This window comes from Chaetodon auriga, chromosome 6 (assembly GCF_051107435.1).
Source record: "Chaetodon auriga isolate fChaAug3 chromosome 6, fChaAug3.hap1, whole genome shotgun sequence".
Classification (NCBI taxonomy): domain Eukaryota; kingdom Metazoa; phylum Chordata; class Actinopteri; order Chaetodontiformes; family Chaetodontidae; genus Chaetodon; species Chaetodon auriga.
Window position 1 is genome coordinate 5,151,032 of NC_135079.1, and position 26,831 is coordinate 5,177,862.

Sequence of the window (26,831 nt, forward strand, 5' to 3'; positions counted from 1 at the left end):
ACTTCAGACGGGGCTCTAAAATAGCTCCGACTCATTATCAGTTTATGAGTCATGACCACATGAATAAGGAGCCGAGAGAAAAGAATCTTAGCCGGCTGATTGTAAAGTGCTTCACTAACTTCTGCAGCCTTTTCAGGGGACACTTTCCACCTGATTTAACAGAGGACTTAAGTCTGAGCTCACTGTCCTCATGTCTGACACATTAAAAGGAAGAAATCAATAGGGAGAAGATGGAGGGAAAGGAAACGTCGATGAAAGAGTCAGAGCTTCTTGGTATTTCAGTATGTAAGTATCGGCAGCATTTAAGGCCAGACTCCAGATCGTTTAACTCGGAGCGAGTTCAGCTTCTGTAACACCAGCTATCCCCGTCTCCTGTTCCTCCTTGAAGGGCCTCTGAGCTCCTTTTGCAAGTCTATCATTCAGGCTTTGTTGCTGCACACTGCCATGGTGATGCCCTGCTCTCTCTCACACACACACACACACACACACACACACACACACACACACACACACTAATGCAGATACTCAGGTTTTATACATGTATTTTCTGTAGCTGATATATTGGCTGATCTTGGCTTTGGACATGATACGTATAAATAAATAACTGGTATTACAGGCATGCCAAAGATCTGTTCAAAGTCATTTAAAAACATGACTTCAATAAACAAATTTAAGTGTTTCTTAAAAAGCAAAAATGTTTATGTTTATGTCAAATAAATGAATATTCACCCATATGCCCAAATGTTCAGTTACTAAGAGAACTTTACTCTTTTTATTATGATTTAAAAGGCTGTTTATCCCATTACAAAACAGAAAGTCTCTTCAAAACTCACAAATAATTAAACATTAGATCAAAAATATAAATTACATGGAAAAAAAACAACTATACTACCAATTAAAACACTAAAAATAACATATTAAGCAATTAAAACAGCAAGTTTAATAAATGTTTATGGAGCTTTGTTGTAGTTAAAACAACACTAAGTGACAAAATATTTACATATTCCGCATTAATGATGAAACATCAGTGACAGTGAGACAGCTCTAGTTTACACACACACGTCTACACACACACAGCTCAATACTGTCTATTTGTCATGTTTGTGCATGGACCTGCGGTAATGTTTGTCAGTTATGTGAAGCGCTTGAATAAACCAGCTTGTTGACTTCATGATAAACTTTACAGCAGCAGAGGAGAATATAATCAGAGCGACAGTGAGAGTGACGGCCCGCCGGACCACCCTGAGGGTGAGGAGAGGCATGAAAATGCAGTGAGAGCTGCTGCGAGAAAAGGGCAGCGGGAGGATATTGGCAACGTGTCATCGTCTCTTAGAGTCCGGTCCACAGTGTGCCAGCGATGACATCACTGCTACCCCCCGTGCTCCTCCCACTGTCTAAAGGCCTAAAGAGGTGTTGAAAGCAGTTCAAACACACACACACACACACACACACACACACACACACACACACACACAGAGAGTACAGTACATGCTGCCAAAACATCACACTTAAATGTGTCAGACCATCTTTTTGAGGCCACCACAAACATTTCCCCCGCTGTCGAACAGTATAAATACCCGCAGTAATGGGCCTTTTGTGTTCAGGCTGTATCTGGAACAAGAAGTCACATTCAGACGTGTCGCCATTATCTGTCCTACATGAGCTCGAGTGGCTGTGTGCATGCTAAATTATGGGCGTTACAAGTTTCTGAATTAGCAGAGACTTTTATTTTGAAGGGTCATCGCCTCCAGTGTTGTGGTTCCTACTTTTCTTGCCAATGCATTTTTAAATACTGTATGTTGTAATAGCTGTAAAAGCCAAGCAAATGTTTTTTTATTTTACTTTTGGTTTTATGTTCTTTGCTCCTTTAAATTTGGTGTTTTTGTTATGTATGTGATGCTGAACTTTGAACAGTGATTTAAGATCAAGTTCATTTTCATGTAGAAATCTGTTCATTAAAAGTGAAGATGTCGAGATGTGTGTGGCCTGGCTGCTGTAATGTTATTACAAAGGGAAAGAGAGCGTGTTTGCTTTAGGATGAAAGAAGAAAAAAAACAACTTTGTTATCATTTTTTGACAATTTTTTAAGATTTTAAGTATTCACTCTTCCTCTCAATTCTTGACTTTCTGATTATTTATGATCAATTACTCACGCGAGTGAGACCGTGTGAAAGCTTTATTTCTTTCCAGCTGACAGGAAATTAGTCTGATGTGGTCTGTGTTGTTGAAGAAAACAACCCTGCTGAGAGTTAGACCCTCTACACTCGCAGCATTTAACTCGAGAGTATGTCACTCACAACATTATTTTTCACCATTTCACATATGCTGCATCACCCCCCCCACACCCACACGCCCACGCCTTTTTTAAAAAGACATTCCTCATTTTCATCGCCGAGGTCTCGCAGTGTCGACAGAGAGCCACAGTGATTTCCAACCGGCTGTCAGCAATATGCTGACGAGCAGGGACGTCTCGTTCATCACGGTGACGGACAGAACACGGGGTCTCTGGGTCAAGCAGATGCAGGCAAGGGAGACGACAGGTATGAAAAATAAATGTAGTGTGACCTTCATTCGCACAATGATAAGACATTCAATCCCTCGAGGTGGGCAGACCCAAAGGAAAAGGTAGAGAAGAAGAAGCTTTCCTCCCCTGACGGAGAAGACTGGCAACCCAAGAGAGATCACAAGCTCGAGAGAGACAAAATGGGAATGCTGAGGTGAAAAAATGCCATTCAGAAGTCACAGGCTGTTAAATTGGCTGCTATTTATTTGGAGCCTTTTCTGCAGCGGCTCCTGGGTGAGAGGCATCGGCCCTCGGGGATTTACTCTCAGCTTAAGGTGGTTTTAAAACTGCCAGCGTGCGGGTTCAAGTTACTGGCTGGTGGCTTGGTAATAACGGCTTATCGCAAACAACAGCCTCATAGATAGGTGGCTTTGGGTGGAAGATGACTCCGGTCTAACATATACAGAAGCTCCTCTAACTGAAGGGCTATACTGCGACTAAACAGCACTGTATCTTGCAGTTGAGGCTCTCAGAACAGGACAAGCCAGCGTAGATCCAGATCTCAGAGTAGTCGAGCTCAGAGGGAAACTGGAGCACACGGCTTCTGCTTTCACTATTATTCACCGGCTGCATTCGATTCAAAGTTATAATAAAAGAAGACAAAAAAAAGCTGTGTGTTCCAGTTTCTTTCTGGGCTCAGCCGCTCTTAGATTTGGATCAACATACACGCAGGCTTACTTCAGGACTATTCCAGCTTGGCTCGGTGGAGGTTTTTCAATCTGCTGTTCTGCTTGCAGGTTTAAAAGTCTGCAGGAGGATTTGCGGATTTAAAACGGCAAAATTAGCCATCTGATATTTCAAAAATGTCGCCCCTGCCCTGACAAAAACACGCTAACAAAGACTTAAGCTACTCTAAGACTTCTCATAAAACGTTCATAATTGCGGGACTGACACGCCTGACAAAGGAGTCTGTCACAGCACAGAACAAACCACAGCAGTTATTTTATATTACAACAGGGTTAAATGAAGGACAGGTTACCATGGACACTGGCTCCTCATTTGCATCTCCTGGTTGCAGAGCACATTCAAACCTGCTATGTTCAGCAAACTACAGGTCCTTAATACTTCATCATGTCTTACACCCAGCGTTATCTAATGACGACTCACCGCGTGTGTGCGCGTCAAGACCAGCAGCTCGATAAAAGGGAAACATTCGGTCCAAACCTGAGGAGACAAAGTCAACCCTGAAGGTTGACCTTCTCTCAAACTCAAAACTTAGTTAGCATTTTCCTAAGTTTACCTGAATATCGTTCAGGTGGGAACAGTAACAGCGTCATGTCTTTATGCAGAGACAAAGCCTCGCTTGGTGTGAACAAATGAAAACCTTATGTTTACCAAAGGAATAACTTTTATCTTCTAGCATTCAACCATTTCACTTTCCAGAACGTCAGATGTGTAAATGTGGATGACCAGAAAGGAAAAAAGTGGAGCAGAACAGCTAAAACTTCTGCATTTTCTTTGTGTGATGTGCTGTAGAGACTGGATACCTGTGCACAGGTACTTATCAGCACGTGTGATCAGTCAAAGTCAGACAATTTGGATGTACGTTTTGTCATTTGCTGTTATTTTCCCTGCCAGATAAGTTTGGCTAAAGTGGGTTTTTAGTAAAATATCACCACATTCCCAGATTTCACTACTTAAGGTAACTGCAATGCAACACTAACTGATGCCCAACATGTATGAATTCTACAGGCATAAAAAACCCCCAGGATTTTAATTTATTCACATTGACAACGCCCACACACGGCCTGGCTCGCCGGGGTCCGTCCCCTCAGAGTCTGGGTGTGTCGGGCTCACAGGATACACAGTGAGGTCCGTGTCAGCAGATCAGGGTGGACAGAGGGATGCAGGCTGGGGCCTCTGGGAACATCTCCTGACAGAGGGATCAATGTTTACTGCCGCTCTCCTCCTCTGATGGTGGAGGCGAACGGCGGCAGACACTGAGGCATCACCTCCGCACTCCCGCCCAATATGGCTGCCGTCAGCATGAATTGGCTCTCTGCGGTGTGACTACTCTCTCTTTGTCCTGTCCTGTTTGTCCGTCCGGCTGACTCATTCATTGTCGTTGTGACTTCAATATGTTTGTCAGGCAGTCTGTCTTTCTGCCCATTGCTCTGTCGTTCTGGTATCCATCCTTACTTCTTTCTTCCTCTCTTTTTCTTGCTTTGTCATTCACTCTGCAGCTTTCACTGAGTCTTCTTACTCTCCCTCTCAAAAAAAGCTGCATATTGATGTTACTTACTCCCTTTCAGTTCATATCTCTACCGCTCTCTATATCTGCTTTATAACCCCCAGGGTGTGGAGAGAAAAAGAGAGAAACTGAAGGAAAGCGTTGGGTTTTAACCCTTTGAGTCCCTGATTCTGATCTGCTGGCATGTTTAAGAGCCACAGGATGTCGCATGGTTGCACCAGTAAGAAATGACACAAACAAGTATACGTTGTTTTACATTGAAATATGACGGAGGGAGGGCTCCTGTACAGAGAGGCAGAGCTCGTCAAGCACAGATAGAAACTGAACAGACAGACAGAGACTGAACACTTCTGCACCTTGAGACCATCTTTTCTTCAGAAAAACAGGGACTCTAATCTCAGCAGGGGGTATTTAGGGAGCGGAGGGAGGGGCGGAGGGGTTCGTCGCATTGGTCCATACTCAGAGTCTCTTTCTACATGAACATAATACAAACACAGCATGGCTATTTTCTGCGTATCTGTACATTTTCTCTCTCTCTCACACACACACACACACACACACACTTGTGCAGCAGGGAGAGAGCTGGCTATAGCAGCAGAGCAAACAGGGAGGTGCGAAACACTGCAAAGACTGCTCACTGCTGCATTCTCCGAGCCAGAACCTCCCCTCTTTTCTCTCCATTGTTGTCGACGAGTCCCGAGACTCTCGGCTCAGTACCCGTTCTTTCTGCACTCCTCCTTTGTCTCGTTAAATACAGACCTTATACAGACGTTTATGCTTTATGCAGCGATGATGAGCGACTTGTTATTTATGTAACTGGCGCCTCTTTATTCTACACAAATACCACCAGAAAGCAGGATTAACTATATTGTGACAAATTACGCAGCAATAATCAAGACACTGTTGCTCAGACAGACACGTCACAACACCTTGCAGGGGTTTGACCATCGAGGCTTTATGACAGTCAGTTCCTGTATTCACACTGTGAGCCAATGTTTTGCATCGGTGTTCCTCATTGGTAATGCTGATTTTCATGCACCCAAAAATAAAGTAGTGCAGTACCTTTGACACAGCACTTAAAAATGGGACACTCGCCTTTGAAACCTAAAATATTTCAGGCAGGTCAGCTGCTCCTTAAGGTGGAGTGACCCAATAGCAGGGGCAGGTCTAGAATGCACCACCCCTCTGAAATAACATCTGATATACCATCAGTTACATCAAGATTATAGCCTGGAATAACTGCACAACGATCCATAAGTATAACCACAATCCTCACTGAGGTGCAATACAAAGCCAACATGTTAATGAACCGCAGGATCAGGATCTCAAATTAACATCAGGGGTTAAAACTTCAAAATTCTTTGATCGACGGCTACAGGCTGTCAGCAACTTTAGAATACCATGGTTGTAGATAATCTTTGATCTGATCTTTGTTTGTTCGTCCATACTGACCAGTGTACGCTCTGACTGCCAACCAATCAAATCAAAGTAGGACAGTGGTTCTACAACGAGACTAACAGGCCTAAGGCATGCTAGCGACTCTGTGAGGCTGTACTTCCTGCTCTGAGCTAAATGCTAATGTCAGCATGCTAACATGCTCACAATGACTATGCTAACACGCTGACGTTAAGCAGGTATAATGTTTACTGTGTTCTTAGTTTCTCCAGTGTTTGAAAGTTCATTAGCTCAATATTAAATCAGATGTGGCACGTTGGCACATATACGCCATCTCTTACATAACTGCTATATATGAATTACACATCCAATCATCTATTATCTATAACTGCTTATCTTTTGCTGGATGATGTGGGGGCTGGAGCTGATCCCAGCTGACACTGGGTACACCCAGAACAGGTCGCCAGTTCACCACAGGGCTGACACATGGAGACAGACAGCCATTCATGCTCACATGCACACCTACAGGCCATTTCAAGCCACCAATTAACCAATTACCATGCATGTCTTTGGTCTGTGGGAGCACCTGGAGGAAACCCACGCAGAAACAGGAGAACATGCAAACTCACAGAAAGGCCTCAGGCGGCCGGAGGGTTAAATCCCAGCATCCTCCTCCTATGAGCCGACAGTGCTAACTCTGCACCACTGTGCTGGCCTTCATTAAACATAACATAACTAAAAATACCTCTTTAATAGCTGGTATTTTCGTTTGCCAGTGCTTGATGGATGAGGCAATAAAGTTGCGTCTGGACACAGACTACACCAATTTGCAGACAGGTTCTCTCAAGGCAATGAGCCAGCAGCATGACGATGCCAGTTCCCTGCACTGGCTTTATAATGTTCTCTCAGTCCATCTAACAATGCAAACACTCCCAGTGTTTCTGAGCTACATTCCTACATTTAGCTGATGCTCTTATCTGAACTGAGCAGGTAGGGACTCAGTGTCTGTGCCCCGTAAAAAACGGTGCTGTTGATGGAAGCTGGCATCAAAGCCACGTCTCTTCTGCTAGAAGTCTGCCCCTCTAACAACTCGGCTACCCTGCGGGGCCTGTGGAGAGCAGATAATGGCGACTGGAAGATTTGCTTCGTGAGCCAGGTGTGGGCAGAAAAAGAAACTTACCATCAGGTTTGCAATGAGTAATGGTAATAAGTGGAGAAGTAGTAGAGCAGTGGCCTGAGGCTGAATTAGCCGATCCCTGGACTTTGTTACATGCTGAAATGAGTAACAACAGGTCTCGACCCAAGAGGATCACTCAAAGTCCAGCTGGTATGAAAAAAAAACTGGTTCAAGCTGATTTCAAGCTCTGCTCTCTGACTGCATTTACATAATCAAGCTGGTCACTAATTTGAAAGCCATCTAATGTCCCCATTTGAGCCTTTACACAGTGACATAAGACGGCTAATACTTTAATAAGACAACCTAATGAAGTATGTCAGCGATCGCAGTGGTCTGCACCGCGAGCTCTGCCAAGTGGTCCTGGGAGAGTCATGAGGGCTTTGAGGTGCTTTATAATGGTCAGTGGTTAAGCCACTTAGAGATATCAAATGGGACGGCTGTGTGTGTCTGCTATGCATGTGTACAAATGTGAGTTTGTGTGTGTCCATGAGTATGATTTCAATCAATGAACTTCATCTAATTGAGGTGTCTGCCCCATCATGTGATCAATTTCCCCAGACGCTCACCTCCCCTCCGCCGACTTAAGCTGGCCAGCAGCAAATCTGAGAGCGATTGTCTCCATCACAATCCCAAATCCTTGCAGCTTAACAAATAAGCACCTTCTCGAGTAGCTGAGAGTTGGTGATTCGAAAACATGCAGTTGAGTCTGTTGAGGCAAATTATGCATGTTTAATAATAGCGATAAGCACCAATGTGCTTGAATTAACGGTGAAAGAGTAAGAGGATGAAGTCAGATCACCTGATGGACCAATGGGCCGGCCAGTTTTCCTAAATAAAGGCACCTGTTTGGTTTCCAGGTATGGTCTGAACTAGAGCTGATGCGATTAGTCGATTAGTCGACTGACAACAATCAGCAAATATTTTGCTAATCAGTTAATTTTTTCAAGCAAAATTGCCAAACATTCCCTTATTCCAGCTTCCATATTGTGAGGATTTGCTGTTTTTCGTGTTGTGTGTGATATTAAAATCTTTGGATTTTGTGTAAAATAAGGGATTTGATGTCCTCAACTTGGCTTTAGCAAACTACGCTGGACGTTTGTGTTGGTTTGTAATTTTCGGACATTTTATAGGCCGAACAATTTCCCAATTAATCAAAAGAATAAATAATGTTAATCAGCAGATTAATGGTCAGTAGCAGGCTTAGTCTGTAGCTGGGTCCATGTTTAAACTGGAGGACATCCATGTCATCAAACACCTGCACTGCTGAAGGGCAAAAAGACGACCAGCTCCGGGACAGCTGTTTTCCAGCTGACTCTGACGTCCTGGTGCAGAGGAGGGCAGGAGTAAAGACAGCTCCCTCCAAATGATCAACTGGAAGTATCACATCATTATCTCTGAATATTCGTTCTATGTAGTGCAGGCTGCAACACATTTGTTTAAAGTCACATTTTTTCCACAAATTGCTGTAAATTTGCCGCTGTATTGCTTCAGTATGAACACAGAGAAATCACAGATGTCACATTTTGTTTTTACCTGTTTTCCCAGAAACACCAGCAACCCGTTTAGTCTTCCAAGAAAACAGCGTAACACACTGATAACCAACAGTTGCTCTCAGCCGCTCAGATGCAGCAGATGAGAAGTCGATGCTCTGCTCGGTGGCACTTTATTCTTGGATGTTGATAAAATATAACAGCCCATTCATTTATTTTCCTTTCTCCACTGAGATTTATATCTGGAAGTTTAAAATCTGCTCTAACCAGCGTGCAAAGCTTTGGAGAGTCTAACGATAGCAGCACTCCCTCCACGCCTGTCAAAAGCACGTCTGTTTCAAAAGTCCGTTATGATGTTTGTGCTATCAAAGAGACTTAAGAGGATTTATTAATATTGACTTTCTCCTTTGTGATAAAACACTAGTACAACTGCTGGACGTCTGACTAGCATCTAACACCAGAAGGTAGGAGCTTCAAAAGCAAACAGGTAGAAAACTAAAAACGTTTTCTTCTGATTTGACGAGTCATCCGCTGCAATTTGGTTCTTGGCCGTCCGCAGCACTTTCTATAGCTCATCTAGAAACCTTGTATTTATGTAGAGTCGGTGTGGGATGTGATGACCGAATCGTAGGAAGCAAATGTCAGAAAGTGACTCAGCACTCTCACTGCAGCTAACTGTTGATTCACTGGAGGCCCAAACAGCTGGCCTAATTGTATGTTATTCCTGAGTCGCCTTGCTCAGTGGCACTTCAGCAGTGCCTGGTTGTGACGCACCGACTGTCACAGCTCTGGAGATCTGAACCATGCAGTTTTATCTTTGTATCTTCAACATTTATTCAATATATTGGCTGCTTGACAGTGGGAAGCAGTAAATGTCAAACAGTGACTCAGCAATCTTAGCTGAGCGGGTGACAGCTGATTCACTGGCAGGCCAGACAGTCGGGAAAAACTTTTGCTGTAGCCTGGCAAAGAAAATGGTGCTAAAGATTCCCAGCATGCCGCAGGGCTCAGATTCTGCCCCAGTATCAAAGATGGCTCCGCAAAGATAAGAGGTAATAGTTTTGGCATAATTTCAACTCAACATTGACATGAACTTCTTAAGTTTAACTAGTAGAATGGATATAATCATGCTGACATTAATCACACACACACACACACACACACACACACACACACACACACACACACACTTCTTATTACAGCAGCAGAGCCCTTTCAACTGGGCCAAGTTAGCCCAGTTTAACTCAAGCAGAATGTTAAAGTAACCAGGCTCCAAAAGCATCTTTCAAGTCATCAAAGAGTCGAAGTTAACAGTAGGACCATCACAGATTTAAACATGACAACTGTGCTGTCTGCTGTGGAGTATTTAATATTTCTCTCAAACCCAGTTATGGACCGATGCGCGGCATCCTTCACCAACCAAAATCAAAGTTGCACATCAGAGGAAATCTCTTATGACACATGATTATAGAAGCTGATGGCTCAATTTTACCCCAAAATTAAAGTTGGGATTAGTATGCTGCTGCAAAGTAATTACAGAGACACGGCAGACAATCAGAGTCTATATCACAGAGCAAAAATAATCACGCATGCAGACAGACACTCAGTTAGATCAGTCACAAACACACACACACAAGTTTGAACTTCTATCCTTGTGAGGACGCTCACTGATCTAATGCATTCCCCGGACCCACCCCTACCCTCAACCATCACAACTAAATGCCGAACCCCAACCCTCACCTAAGCCTGAGTCTAATCTAACCCTGAAAACCAAGTCTTAACCCTCACTTTGCAAATTAGTTCTCACTCCCAAGGACTAAAACTCAAATTAGCTCTCACAAAGGCTCTATACGTACACACACACACACACACACACACACACACACACACACACACACACACACACACTGGCTGGGTCGAACCACCTTTGCTGAGTCACTGGAAACATTCAGTCCCAAGAAACCTAAACAGGAAACCAGAGGAGCCTATTACATGATGATAACTCAGTAACACAAGCTGAACACTGACTAATACTGAAAAATAACAGCTTTTCTTGGCAACAATCGTCATCTCACAGAACCCATCACACACACACGCACACACGCGCGCACACACATGCTACACACGTTAACACACAGACAAGGATGGTTTCACTGCAATGGCAACGTCCTCGGCATGAATGAATCATCACAAAGCAGTTACGCGTCTATTTTGGAGTACAAATGATGGCTGGTTGTTCTGCGACCTAAACACATACCCTCTCACCCACACGCACACACACAGTCTCTATCCCCTCTTTGTGCACTCAAGTCTGAACCTGCATGGTCATTTGTCCTCCTCTGGACCAAAACACAGCCTGGAGTCTGACTTCACCCCATTACGTTACCAGCATGCCAACTGGAAACCATAGCAATGACACAAAGAACACAGAAGCCGGTTTTTCTTTTTTTCCCTGGTGTCTGTAGGAGGCACTGAGTTCATCTGCATCACCTGCATGGAAGGTATCTCTAATATTTATCCATATGACTCACAGTGACTCGGCAGAAAGAGGCTCATTTTAGGGGATCAAACCTGTGTCCTTGCAGTTGCAGGACAATCTCTGTCTGTTACATCATCCTCAAGTTTTCTAATAATCATTTCACTGATAAAAGTAGGCACAGGCTGCAGTCTTTTTCATGAAGGCTTGTACTCGCTGGCTATTGATCCGCTGCCTCCAGTACAGTTTATTTTCACAGAGAAAATAGGTTAAAGAGGCACCTACTGTTCTGTCACCTGCATTAATCCCGTTACTTTGGATAAAGAACGGACTTGCCCAAATCCCCTGACTGAACCTTAGATGCCTCCTCTTATGTCAAGGTAGATTTAAAAGGACTGGTTCTTAACGAGTTTATGCTGTCTCATGCCCTAATTTCCTCCAGACATTTCGCGCCATCAAAGACACTGCGCACAAAAGTAAATGTTTCTTTTCCTGGATGTTGGATGCTTCGATGGTCTTACGCAACAAAAACAGGCTAAAAGAAAATCGACTGAAACGCAGTTGTTTGAGGGTAAACGTCACGTCTGTGCGGAGAGAAGAGAAAAAATCTGATCTGGGAGTAAAAACAGGCAAAATACGCAGCAGCCGCTCCACAGCATCCCACCCGAGAAACCTGCTGTCGCATTCAACTCCGCGCAAAAGGCGGAAAAACACTGATCACACAGCAGCTCGGTATTTCACAAACAGTTTACGTACCGTTATGGATGATCAGCCACTTTACCGGAGAGTTGTGTGTCTAGAGCCGAAGAGGAGCGTCGGCGGTGCGTGTGTGTGTGTGCGTCAGGCGGAGACAGGAGGACAGAGGAGGAGATTTGGCACATTTGGAGAGGAACGCAGCCTGGTGGCGGAGCGCAGCGCGCCGGGATGCGGCAACATCCGTCTGCAGACAGCCGACCAGCGGCGTGCGGTCCAGCCAGGGAGGGGCGCACCAGGCTCACACACTGCACCAGCAGTAACTCATTCACTGCCGAGGCGGTGTGGGTGGGTGCACTGCTTTTGTAAGCGGAGGGGGAGCAACAGCAGCTCCGTGCTGCTGAGTACAGCATGTGTGTGTGTGTGTGTGTGTGTGTGTGTGTGTGTGTGTGTGTGTGTGTGTAAGTGAGCGAGTGGTGTTCTGCACCATATTTCACAACACTTCATAAAAACATCTGTCGTCAGCCACTCGTCAATTTTACAATGACACCGTGAGCATTATCACAGCAGGCAGCAGCCATACGTCAAATACGACCACAGAAAAAACACTAGTTCTCCGAGAAACAATGCAGCAAATTAAAAACATGCCAAACTAAATTTGCTATTACGAAACTGCAGGTGAAATTACAGGATTATTAAAATAGGATTAGCCCACAACTTCCCTATTAAGTCGCAAAGGAATTCATGACACATTATTATCATGACAAAAGTGATTTTTTTAATATTTTGTTTCTGTAAACAAGGGCCAACTGGGGCCAAGAGGAGTTTTAGTAAAGTGTGTTGACGCTGCTGGTTCATCTGGTACATATAATCTACCAGGAACACTTCTTCACAGCCGCGTCTATGGTGTGGAAGAACTTGGCTAGCCTGCAGAGCCCAGACCTCCACCCATCCAACACCTTTGGAATGAACTGGAAGACCGACTGGGAGCCAAACACCAGTGGGCAAGTAGTGGCTGAATGGGAGCAAATCCCTGCAGCCAGCCTCCAGCATCTTGTGGAAAGCCTTCACAGAAGAGCGGAGGCTGTAATAGCAGCATGTTAGCCTTAACGTGGTTTTGTAATGAGATGTTCAACAGCCACATATGGGTGTAATGTCTGTGTGTGTTCCTTTTTAATAACTGTCTTTGAGCATACAGCATCATCCTAGTTAAAGAGAGAAATATAATGCACAAACAACAGAGCTGCAGCCTGACCTAAGCAGGCCTAATCATAATGCTGACACCGTGTGCAGACGTCCACCCACGACGCTGCTTGTGTTTAGTTGTTGACTTCACGTTCGGTGGCAGCAGCCCACCCTCTCTCACACTTCCTCTAATCTTTTATACCTCTCTGTGTAATGCTGCATAATAAAAATAGATCAAAATTAATCAGAAAAGTAAATGGTGACAATGTTTACGCTCCAGTAAAGGGGATTGTGGGTTTGTGTGTGCGTCGTTGCGATTGTGTTTGCTATAATCATGCTTGTATGTTGTGTATTAAGTACTTAATATGTGTCATTATTTATCATCTTGTAGGTGTTTGACACAGCACCGCTCCATATCAGCCAACTGCTAGGTGCCACGAGTACACTGCACCAACCGCCATCCTGTGTCATCCAACAGTTTAACAATCCCCCGAACACACACACACACACGCGCACACACACACACCTCCTGTATCTCTCTATCTCCTTTTGTCATTGGAATAAAACCTGTCAGCTGACCAGATCACCAGAGTCCATTCAGTAGATGCTGAGAGACCACGCCCCTCCGCTCACTGTGCCCGCCTTCTCACATAAACTGCCAATCAGAGGAGCCGAGAGAGAGCCTGACAGGTCTCTGAATAGATAAGGCTGCACTCTCTACTGGAGGAAAAGATTTTCCTTCCTGGTCTTGGCAACAAAGCATCTTAGTCATATTTGTAGATGGATGGGAAAGTAATGCTAGCCTGGTTCTTCACTACCCACGTCTCAAATTTTGTGGAGTGATGCAAATAGGTCTGGTGTAGCTCTCATGAATGGCTGATGGAGAAACAGCCAAAACAATCAGAGCTGTTGTGGGCTGGACTAAAAGCTGAGTCACTGTCAACAGTTAAAGGACTGTATGACTGCAAAACACTGCTCATAACAAATCAAACTGCGTGTGTGTAACCACAGGTAGACTAAACATGAGAGACTGGTTCAGTTTGGGTGGGAGCACAAGCTTGGCAAACAAGCAAATATTAGCCAGCTAGCATAGCTACCTCGTTACTCTCTGTTTGCTAACACAAGGTTTAACACAGCAAGTTAACTCTGCTCCGGTAAAGCTTCCTACTCTTAGTAAAATAACAGGTCTAGCGAGCTCCTCGTGTTTAGAAAGGAGACTCTCACTCTGACACAGAATAATAATAATTTACTTTCAGACTGTGAGGCTGTGCTTTCTCTGCTTGGCTGCTCCACCTGTTAGATCAATCACTATGCAGAGGTAAACACACTCAGGCAGATGGTGTGCAACCCTGTATCTAACTTCACGACTGCCTCTCGCTGGTTGCAGTAAAGCACAGACAGCACAGACTTTTCCCTCATTCCACCCATTAATAAAAGCTCAAGCCAGGCTGCTTGGAGATCGGCTTCATGCCTGTGATAGACGACAGATGTTCGTGCAGCCTCAGTAATCGAAAAACTGGCTGCTGGTGTCTGCCAAGGTCTGATGCTCTGCCCTGGCAGGGCGACACATTGTTTGGCTCTCTAGAGATGCTGGTTAAGATGCATAGAGCACAGAGGTCCTGGTCCCAGAGGGATGATACCTTTCCTAAACCTCTCTCTCTCTTTGTGCTCCCTCTGAAGTAACGTCTTAGTCCTCTTACTGCTGGAGTAACTTCTTAGCCATAGGGGATTTTTTATTCATGACAAATTTCCCACAAAGGTGGCAAATGAACTCATGAATGCACGATGTATTCCTGCTGCCACACACCATATGGACATCTCAGTGTGTCTTCATCTTTTTATTACTTTGTTTTCAATGGCTTATTTGCTCCTTTCTTTCTTGATGTCTTTTTCCTTCCATGTCACCTCCCTACATTCCTTTCCTAGCGTACACCCCTCTCCCTCTTTTACATACTTTTTCCAATCTTTCTTTTCCTCACTTACTGCCCCCTTTTCTTCATACTCACTTACTTTCTCTCTCTCCCTCAGACTGCAGTGATGGCAAGCCCTGGGATCAATATCAGAGCTTTGCATAATTCAACAGCTGCCTCAGTAATGTATGACGCAATGAGCCACTTTGGAAGGATGCCTCCCTCTCTCTCTGCCTGTCTGTCTTTGTCTGTCTTTGTCTCTCTCTACCTTTGTCTTGAACCAGGTGAAGTCAAAGCGCACTCTCATTTGCATCAACGATAAACCAAGTGTTCAAACAATGAAATCAGTTGATGAATGCTGGCCTTGTTCAGTTTGTTTCCTGCATGTCTCAGCTTCATATTAAGAACTTAAGAAGGCAGTTCAGCTCTTAAACTCTCTTGAAGTTCGTTCCACCTGTTGCTACACAACACAATGACTTAAGAGATGTCAGAGCAAATAAACCAAAAAAGGGAGATTTCAACAAGCTGTGTATGATCTTTCTAGAGCCTCCTGCCTCACTGCTGCAGGATTATCGTTGTAGGGATTCATTCAAATCTAACACTGAGGAAGACGCTCCCTTTCTGCTGTAGCTGGGACAACATACTGGCTGACAGGGATCAAAAGCTAGCCTGCCTGCAGTGCACTAACATCAACAGTCACCACAGATCAAAGACAGCTAAGTGAGCCATTATTTGATATCTGAGGAGTTCATAAATGTCTCGCCTTTAAAGAAGAGCAAACATTAGACATGTTTTACCTGAAAAAGTGCTTTCAGATGTCGTCTGTCACACTCCAGACTAGCTGTGATGGACGCTGCTAACAGCCACCTCCTGGTTGGTTGGTTCTTTAGGAAGGACACTGAATTTGAAGATACCACTGAAATATTACAACATAACAGATATAAATCCTCTCTTTCCCCCACATGGGACGGGTTAGGCTGGTGAACCATCTCAGAGAGATTACAGCGGAGCACTGCATGATGACACTGCACTTTAAGCACTGCTGGATTAGCATTAGCGTACACATGGTTGTAGATTCACTCAGGTCCATTCAGCACCTCGTGCTCTCCAGAGACCTCATCACCAAAGATTTAAACGAAAGGACTCTCAAAACCCCCCCAAAAGTGAGATATCTCCATCCTCTTGATTTCCCTGGCTTGCTGGCCGCATATTTGTTTCCACAGTGTGTTTATGAGCGGACAGGAGAAGGCCTTTAATTTGTCTATTAATCACAATGAGCACAATTAGTTTGAGGTTCATGCCTTACCATTTTATTAGCAGTCAATAAGGGGCCTCTTTAGTTCGTGCTGTGTTGATTTATTATCTTTTGGAGCTTCAACTTTATCAAAACATCCTACACAGCTTTATCCTACACAGCTAATTCACAATCACAGGAATTCAGTGTCATTCTAAACCCTGAAAACGTTCCAACTGTCAGTCGCCTAAAATTTTCCATGCGGAAAATGAACTGGATTTATACTTCTGGAACCACAGCGATGGACCTCTTCGAAACTCTCTCTGTACTCACAGTCAACTGAAATGACACGAACCTCTCTGAAGTTAGCGTTTAGCTTCATGTGTAGCATTTGCATTCTCAGTGTGGGAATGATCTGAATGAAGCACTCTAGGCTACAACTTGACAACATGAATACTAGAAACAAACATGAAATTTTGATGTCCCACCAACCGTTGGAAGCACTCGTGACTTTAAACTTTTCACCCCGCTCACTGCCTCCAGGCACTGGGGAGCGTTTTACTAGAAAGCACAAGACAAGACGATGTGCAGAGAGGCGGAAAGAAACGAGCCGACTAAGTGCAAACGGTTTTTCCACATTGGTTCAGCTCAGGGCCAACGAAATGGAAACCGACAGCTCCTCACATGCCAATGCAACGATAGCTGACGGTATGTGTGTGTGTATGTGTGTGTGTGTGTGTGTGTGCAGAGCAGACTGTGCTGAGAGTGTGTGTCCACAAGAGTGTGAACATACAGTATGAAAAAGAGGACAGTGTGTGTGTGTTCTCAGCAGCTCTGTTTACAAAGGTTAAAGTGTACGTACATACACACACACACACACACACACACACACACACACACACACACACACACACACACACACACACTTCCTCCCTTTCCTGCTGCGACAAGGTGAGAGAACAGAACTGCTGTGTCACACTGTAGGTCAGGACACTGTTACACAGCAGAATTCTAACACTGTCTACCTTGAGCCAATGATACGCATCTGAGGTGATGATGACAGTGATGAAGATTATCAATGAGCAAACTCCCATAGGTGATGGTCGAACAGAGCTTAATGATGTGAAGTTTTGTGTGTGATCCCTGGTACAAGAGCAGCATCTGCTTTCAAACATAAAGCAAAGACTCAGTAAATGGAGGAGATGTGCATCAGCAGCAGCAGTTTGCTTGTTTTGTTGCATTTCTTTCTGTCTTTGCTTTACTCTGACTACATCTTGAGCATCTCGTGCTGTGTATGTACGGTATATTTGTAAAAACAGAACATGGTTAATTTATTGTCAGACATCATTTATACAAAAGTGGATCAGAAAAGGAGATCAGAAAATAACCCTGTCCCTACAACACATAGATTCAAAGAGCAAGCAGATAAACAATGTGCTCTGTGCGTGACAGAATAAAAATTCTACATCTCAATTTAAAGCTACTTACAGAGAAATCTGCAGGCGGTGTTGAGGACGCTGAAGGTTAGGAAGTTAATTGTGCAGAGAACAGTTCTATCGTTTATGCCCCGAGCATGCTGAATACCCAAGTCATTGATCAATACTTGAGGCCCAGCCTGCACAATACTGAGACATAAAACATATATTTAAGTGGGAAATAATGAAAAAATGCTGAATTATTTACATGTGAAATGCTTTTCTTCAGAAACGATTTTTCAGAAATGTTAGGTGGAACAAATGTGCGGTATTCATGAGCTGAACACTGATCGTGAGCTGAATAGCGAGGACCTTTTTGTGGTGAAACGTCGCTCGCCTGGATCCTCCACAGCACCAGATTACTTTGTTTAAGGAGTCATTTGGGACTAAATAGAAACAGCAAGCTCATGCAATCCTCAAAGTGCAGGAGTGAGGAGTGTAATGCCACTTTTCATATGACTAATTGCCCTCTATGAGAGGAAAACACCAAGGAGATTAAAAAAAAAAAGGGCTCAGCTCTGGAGTTCTGAAACATGTGGAAGAAAGCAGTGAAAACGAGGAGCCGACACAGTGTCCCAGCACTGGGGAAAAGAGCTTCCAGCTTCCCAACCATAACTTCTGCTGCCACTGTGCTCAATCGATTCCTTCAAGGCAATCTAGCAGAGCTTAACAGTGATGAAAATGTCTTCCCACCATCCAATATAGGGGACAGACACAGAGAGTGACATAGGAAGAAATATTTCAGAGGCAGGAGGTGATACGTGATGGGAATAGGAAGGAACAATGGTGCCGTAAACGTGCCATAAAAGTTATTAGACGAGTGTTTGCTCTTCTCTTTTCACACACGTCACAGGTTAGTGGAGAAAATCTGGTTTGGGGTCAGTGTGTGTTGGTGGCGAATCCGACGGCTGCAGCTATTTTTACAAAATGGACTCTTTCAATCTGTCCGTCAATACCTTATTTAACAGACACAGCAGAGGGATACACAGGCAGTTTTGTGGCCTTCTACTGCTGTATAAATTCAGATCCTCCTCCACACAATCACCGGAGGGGTTCCCATGATTTTTTCAGTTTCAGGTTTCAGGATTTCTTCCAGTCTCGTCATTGGTTGCTACAGCTCAGGGAAAGATTGGGCGCGCTTGATTGGATGCGAAACATCTCCCTACTAATGCAAACACGACAAAATTATTGCTCGTTGAGAATGAGATTGTATGTAAGTATGAGTGAATGAAGTTTCCATTATTGTGTCATGCATGAAACTACACCCAAGATGTAAATTAAGATAATCTAGAGTCCTGATTCACTGTCAAACTCCACAGATGAAATAAAAACAGAGAAAAGCGACTCTGGTAACATTCACATGCAGATCTTCACCTGAATTGATAGTCTTGGATCAGTTTCCTCCACAGAGCACTCAAACCTGATTTATCAATGACGGCTCTCCTTTTCAAGATACATCAACTAAGTAAACTGAATCAACCTTACAATGCAAAGCACAGATTTATCATATTCTGAAATTATAATTGACATAATTGGTTTCTGGTAATGTGATAGTCACTAATTGCAGGTAATAACCTACCCACCTTTTTATTGTCCACAACTTGGCCGCACTTCTCAGCTCAAATCCTGTTTAATCATATCTTCCGTCTCTCCCCCTCACACACTTTCCTCGCGACTATTCCAATGTCTGTTCAAAGAAATACAAATGGTGGGTGGCCAGCCCATTCTCCCTTTAAAACAAACAATAAAACAAGGACTAAGTAAAACAATGGTAAAATGATGAATATGTGAGGGACAGATGGGGATGAGAGCCTGCAGTTGAAGGTCATGACCTGGACGTCTGTGAGTTGGTGATGAAAACTATTATTAATGTCTCAGCTGAGCAGTGTGAGTGTTTGCTGTGATTAGAGCTGCTTAATCTGTTTGGATAATTCCTCGTTAGTGTCTTCATATGAGACTGCCCCTCTCCCCTCCACGTTTAAAACTGCTAAGAACCTTTCAGCGTGACTGAAATGGGATCTTAGATGGCCAGCCTTCCAAGCAACTAATACGAGTATCAACGTTCAGAGCAGATGCTGCCGTGACCTGGGACCAGAAACGATATGAAGACGAAGGGACGAGATAGACGAGATTCTTTTAAAGCAATTAAAGCCATCTACTGCTCAGAGTTTAGGTGTAAAAATATTCAGTTAAGCCTTGAGTGATGAAGTGAGAAAGAAGTGCACGAAATGCAAAGCAGCAACGAGAGCTTACAGGAGAGGAAGAAGGGTTCTGCTTATCTGGAAGTAAGTAGAGGGGGAAGATTTGGGAGAGGGGATAAGACACAATGGTAAGAGGAACAAATGAGGTATTACTTCCTAATTTACGGCACTCTCAAGCCCATGCATGTGCACAGACATTCACGGAGAGAAAAGTTTCTCATCCACTCTTTCTACTTAGACAGAAAAGTTCAAAGTTTTTGGGAGGTTGATCATTTGGTGAACTTTTACGTTAGTTATTAAAGTATTAGCAGAATCTCAGGGCAAACACTTCAGCACAAAACGAGCAATGACAGACACGCAGGAAGCCGGACTGACTTCTGCTCTTATTGTATGGTGTGTTCAGTCACTGACCACAAAAAAGTGATTTTTAGTGGTAGACTTGCTCACTCAGTTACCCATTTATTAGGTACTTAGCTGAACTATACGTGGTCTAATACAACAGCTGTACAATAAATCCTTCCTTCATGACGGTTATAATGATCAGCTTTCATTGAAACCATCATAGAGAGGTGTTGATCAAATGTTTTGCCCATTTTGGAGGCTGGACCGCATTACAGACAAGTGTTTCTATTATTTTGTCCACCTCATTTATATCACCGAGGGCAGGCTAAATAACAGAATCACAAAAACGTGTAGCCTTCAATGAAGGGAGGCTTTAATTATCAGACTTTTGTTTTAGAGTGCATTAACTTTAGTTTGGTGTACCTAATAAACTGGCAACTGAGTGTATTTTCACAAGGTAAACACTCCATGACAGGTCAAAGCATTTTGTTCCTGTACCAAAACACAGGTTTATTTTGCCTTTCTGCACTTTGAGGCAAACACGCTTCAAACTTCTCCTCATCTTCTCATATCTGAGACTCAGATCATGTGACAAGCACAGGTGTCCACAGCCTACAGAGCTGGATCCAGTGGTTCACCTGCAGGTCTGCTGTGGCTATTTCAAAAGGTTCAAACGGAAAAAGGTCCCCAGCAGGCAGAAAGCCCCATGTGCACACAATTTCACCTAAAGCCAGGCGTTTAGAGGAGGCAGCTGCATGAATTTTTGATATGGACCCTCAGCCAAGATGCTACAAGCTGCACTGGCTGTGGCATACAGTCAATCCATGTGCACAGCAGCTAAACGGCGCACACGTTCTAACTGGGTTGTACTTTTTCTTTGCCATAAGTTTCATAAAAGAAGGTCAATTTCTTTTCCTTCTGCTGTTTTGCATGATGCTGCAGTTTCATAAATGCTCTGGAATGCCCAGCTTCCTGTAACACACGTTTTATTTGTCATTAATCGCTGAAGAGAGGTTAAGAAGAAGACAACAGTATTAAACCACAGCTATGCTAATGGGTTGATAACGTCGGTCTGTCTGGCAGTTGGATGGTCGGTCCGCCACTTTTCTTCTAAAGCCAGCGTCATGTCAGCGTTTTATTTTAAAGGCTTAAAGGTCTCTCTGTGGACTGGGCTGTGAGTTTGTTCTACTTTCGTCCCATTTCTTCACATATGGCACCTTTAATCTATTCTGGTAATGTCACTGGGTTGAATAATCCACACGAGCCTGCCAGTTATCTGAACAACAAATAAAGTGGATACTCAGTGATACAGGGGACCCGCCTAATGAGCAAAGATGTCAGAGGGTTGAGTAATAACATTTATAAAATAAATAAATAAATTCTCTAAATGCCTTTTCAATGGGGAAAAAATAGCCTTTGTGAAAGTGCATGCTCCACATTCTTATGAATGTGGTTTCTTTAATCACTTGAACTGCATCTTGGCTGAACTCTCTGAAGATTATTGGTTGAGACACAAATGAGCTCTTAGATCCAGTACCACACATATAATAAAGTAATAAAAACTGCCAACGCACTGACTGAAAAACTAAGACGTTTAAGAGTAAACCTCCAGAACATCAGCATGCTGATGTCGTCAGTGTGAGGTAAGGATCACTGTCTCGCAGCCTCACAGGCCTGCTTGCATGGCTGTAGTTTTGATCCTGTATGACTTTGGCTTCATTGTTCGCTTGACAACAAACCGGCAGTGTTGAAAATCCTTGAATAAGACAGCACCTGCGTCTGCAGAGTTAGATTTGTGATACTTGCAGAAGGAGTTTCCAAAGTCAGAAATGTTCTAATGCGACACATTGGGGCTTTAAAAACAACGTATTCTTCAGAAACTTTGCAGTGCACCAGACAGGATCTAGATTAAAAAATAATAATTAAAAAAAAAAGCATTTCTGAGCCTTTGAACTGGTTCATCAGTTCCCAACCCGTCAAAGGTCCAGTTCAAGCCAAACTACATGAATGAAAGCACAGTTCCTCCTCCTGATTTCCAGTAGCCCGTCCATCCTCCACCAGCCACTGCCTGCTTTCACCTCTGTCATGACATGTGGACAAACGGCACGCAACCTCCTTAACCTTTCATCTCTGACACCTTCAGGGTCTTCAAAGTGTCATCCCACTCAGGCAGGGATGGAGAGGTCGCTACGGCAACAGCCACGAAAAGGCATGTTCCCAAGGCACCGGAGCAAATTGGCTCCATCATCGAATGTGAATCTTTAATCACTCTGTGCCGCCCCCGGGCCAGCTCTCACCAGCGCCACATCCACGTCAGATAACGCCATGGAGATAACCCTCCCTGTGTGTGTGTGTGTGTGTGTGTGTCCATAACTGGTGCTCACACACGTCAGGCTGAGAGAAACTCCTGGGAATAAAAATGGAATTAGCTTTCAAATGGAATAAAAAACCCATTTCTTACATCTTACATTCACAAGCGACGGTGCGTTTTATGGAGGATTTTTCTAATTATCGAAGGTGGAGCTCAACCTGGAATTACTCTTCCTGAGATGTAAATCCCCTCTGTTCGTTCATTAATTGGGTGCATGTGCATTTCTGTTGCCAGAGGTCACAGATTCACACAGAAAAGTTTCAAAACAAAGTCTGATCTTAACAATACGACTTCCATACTGAACGCGCAGAATTCTAAAACAACGTCCTTCCTGCAGATCGTTCTGGAAGCCTCTTATTAGGGACTGGATGTCTGCAGTCTTTCATGAGCTCCCTGCCTGACTAAGCCATCTTACTGAGTTCAACCTGTGTGTGTGTGTGTGTGTGTGTGTGTGTGTGTGTGTGTGAGACAGAGAGAGAGAGAGAGTCTGAGTGTGTGTGTAGGAGGGAGGATCCACACGTAATGATTACATCGAGTTTATTCCCACTGATTCTTTTATTTTTCCCTTTCTCTCCGCCCACACCGCCCTCAGCGAGAGAGAGAGAGAGAGAGAGACAGAGCGAGAGAGAGAGAGAGCGAGAGAGAGAGAGGGAGGAAAGAGAGGAGAGGAAAAAAAAGATGTGATGTCTCACATCTCACTTCAAAGGATCTCTGGACCTTTGGGACGTTGAAGTCTGTTTCCCATCAACCAACTGCTGCTATAGTCCTGCTTAGCATTCCCAGTGCTTTGTTCAATACGTTTCACAAACATCTCAGAGAAAGAGCTGCACTGGCAGCGCTGTGTGCACACACTATATGCTGTGGATGTGTGTGAAAACTAGTCAGTTTAACTTGTTAGTGTTTGATTAATTTTTGCTGAGTGTTTTCCTGCTTTTAGACTTGTTGGATAGTCTAAGTTTAAACATCAGGGAAATCATCCCTGCTCTATGCTGTTCACTGTAGTGTTAGTCTAAATGCACGGCCCTCACCAACACCATTTTGTAAAGGTCTTTCTTTAGTATTTTAGCCATATGTCAAAACAAATATGCTTCTTAATTGCCAGTTTATTAGGTACACCCAGCTAAAGCTACTGCAGTCTAATACAACAGTTCTTCGATAAATACTACTTTCATGAGAGTTCAAATGTTCAGTTTTTGTTTTAGAGGTGTTAATTCAACTTTATGGTTAGTTTGGAGGCTGCAGTTTGAAATAACTCTTTCAATGTGTTGTGAACTTGTTAACTATACCGATTCATTCAAGACCTGCAGTTTCACTATGAGCACATGCAACTAAACTTAAGAGAAATAAATAATAAAAATACAGACTAATCATTAGTAGGAAGGTCAGAGCAAACAAACACCATGTCGATTCAAAATAAATAAATTACCAGAAATAAGGTTGGTAGAACAGATGCATCTGTCAGCTGAAGTGTCCCATCTACTAAGAATTCAAGGTAAGACCTCATTTCCCATAAACCCCACTGCTTTCTGGCTTTCTGTCCCCGTTCTTTAGTAGACATGAAAGTGATTTTTTCACAGCAAACACTGCACTTTGTTCACCTTCCACAACTCTGAAAGCTTCAGATAAAAGTTCTTTTGCATGAAGCAACACAGCAAGAACCAAACCACACAAAGGTAGATTTCCCCTGAAAGGAGCTCTGCGGTGTTCCTGGAAATGTCTAAGAGCCCTGAATGTAAAACCTCAGCAGGGAGACGGGATTTGGAATGACTTACAGCCATTTTTGAAATAAGGAAACCGAGGGACCGAGACTAAACAATGAGATCTCTGATACTCAGGAATCAGCGCTCACGCAAACTCCACAAAACACAGCATGCACACAGGCAGTTTTCACTCAGACAGGTACACGTACATGCACACACACACACACACACACACACACACACACACACACACACTCCTTTGTGAGTTCAGTGTGAGAGGGTTAATCAGAGTAAATCGCTGACACTAATCCACAGCCTATCTCACCCGGTCCTCATCTGGGTATTTGTGCAGGCAGCCTGTGTGCGTGTGCATGCGTGTGTGTGTGTGTGTGCGCGCTGGCTGGTTGAGCTTCACAGGGAATGTGTGCTGTTAGGTTTGTGAGCTGTGTGTGTGTTTCTTTGTGCGTGAGAGAGTTCAGGCACAGAGACCGAATCCCTGTCCTTAAATATAAATCTATCTCTGCATTACACAGCCTCAACACCAGGGGGCGCTGCATAATACCTGTGAACATCCTGTAGCAAACTGTAAACAGAGCATGAACAGTATTTGACGTTCATGACAGATTTTAGATCGAAGCGTATTATTGCTGAAGTATTTGATGTCTTCGAATCAACATTCAGTCTCATCCATGTTGTTTTTCTTTCCAGCTGAATGTTAGCAGGTGCACTTGATCAGCCTTCAGGGACGAGGGCGATTGTGTTTCTTGCTGCGAGGCCGCCGAGCTGAACAGCACTGTCATCACTCTCCGACTAAATGTACCCATTAAATGGAAAAATGATCATCATGGAAACTTTGAAGGAGAATTTTAGACCTTAGATCAATACACACAATGTATGAGTAAGTTTCCCTGACTGTAACGCCTATATTCATTCTCAGCTGTGTTACAATGGCCCAATATTGTCTTTTGTCGTCAAAATCTAAAGGTTACAAAGGATGTTTTTTAGTAATTTATAACGTATGAAATCAGCAGTCAGTGGGACAAAATACACCCAAACCAGCAGCATGCTCAGTGAAGATGCTGCAGAACTTGAGGGATTGAAGCACTCCTTCAGAATAACACACAACAGAAGGTCATGCATTTATTCTGCATTAGATTTGGCTGCAGATACTTTAAAATGACATGTACAGGGAGAGATAACAACAAGCAAAGCTGTGGACAAACAACAGCAATATTCTGGATGCAGCAGTAATCTTATCTTCAGTATCAGGCAAAACCAGTAAATCCCACAGGTGACTCACAGTGAGTCGGTACTGTTGTGAAGTGAACTTGTACTATGCCACTACAGTATGAAGAGAAAACATATTTCTTATTCTGCACAAGTACGGAGGCCTTGGAAATGTGCAGTGTGAAATCTGAAGATAGAACTATTCCAGCCAGGTCTGAAGTAATTTTTAATAATGAAGCTAAGAAATGTTGTATCTTCCCATTTATGAGCACCCTGACAAGCTGAGATTAAATTTCTCTGAGCAAGTGGAGATAGGTAGCATTAACCCGAGAGACTGCAAATCTCATCTTGAATAATAAGTCAAGCTTTGCTGTCGTCAGACGACTTTGTCGGTTGGCAGCGTTTTCACCTGAAGACTAAAGGCTCTTTCTCAGGTTTCTCAGTACTTGCTATTATGACGCAGCTAAAAAGTGGATTTGATGGCAGCCAGTCCGGGAATAAAGTTATAAATCTATAAACCACATATCCCTTAATACCTCCATGAACTGTACTCCTTCAGTTACAGTAACTGACGACCGGCCCTTTGGAGAAAACAATACATTCACGAATGGAAAGACGTTACGTGCATTGAGAGAAACCAAAGACAAGCTGTCAAAAATAAAAGTCCCTTCATACTGCAAAATCTAACAAAATTGACAGTGAATGTTTCAAAAGGAAGGCGACCCAAAAAAGCAATGTGTAAGGGAATATGTGGTAGTAGGGAGCTGAAGGCCTTGGTTAAGGAAATAATGAACTAAATCTAAATCTAGATATTTGCACAAGGAAAGGGTTATTTTCTCCATTCAAACGGATGTAATTTTGAAAATGAACAGTTGAATGTTCATTCAAAGTTAAATGCAGGTCTGTAAAAGCTGAATCTGAGCTACCAGCCGTAGAAGTGCAATACTGAGAACATTTCTTAATTCAGCATACAGCAGCCTGACTCGGTCATACAACGGGAGCTCAACATCATTCCTTTACTAAAACCTAAACGTGGTGCCCAAGAGCACCTCAGCTAACTGAGAGAGAAAGTATAATCGATGCAGCCCGTTCACCCAGACCTTCCCAGACTCTATCAGTGAACCCATCAGCCCTCCCTCACCTTATCACCTCATTTTCAAAAGCAGCCGCCCAGATAGGGGCGACTGTTGCTGCCACTTTC

General features: G+C 43.6%; 1 protein-coding gene across 2 annotated transcripts in view; it reads right to left on the reverse strand.

Annotated features, from left to right (window-relative positions):
- map1ab (microtubule-associated protein 1Ab) overlaps positions 1 to 26,831 on the reverse strand; it is a 65,247-nt gene that overhangs the window by 30,146 nt on the left and 8,270 nt on the right. The window contains exon 1 of one of the 2 annotated variants that reach the window (XM_076732141.1): positions 12,049 to 12,320. The exons of the other annotated variant lie outside the window; for it this stretch is intronic. The gene's annotated coding sequence lies outside the window, so the exon portion shown is untranslated. Of the gene's footprint in view, positions 1 to 12,048; positions 12,321 to 26,831 lie in introns of those variants that run through there. 2 annotated transcript variants of the gene reach the window in all.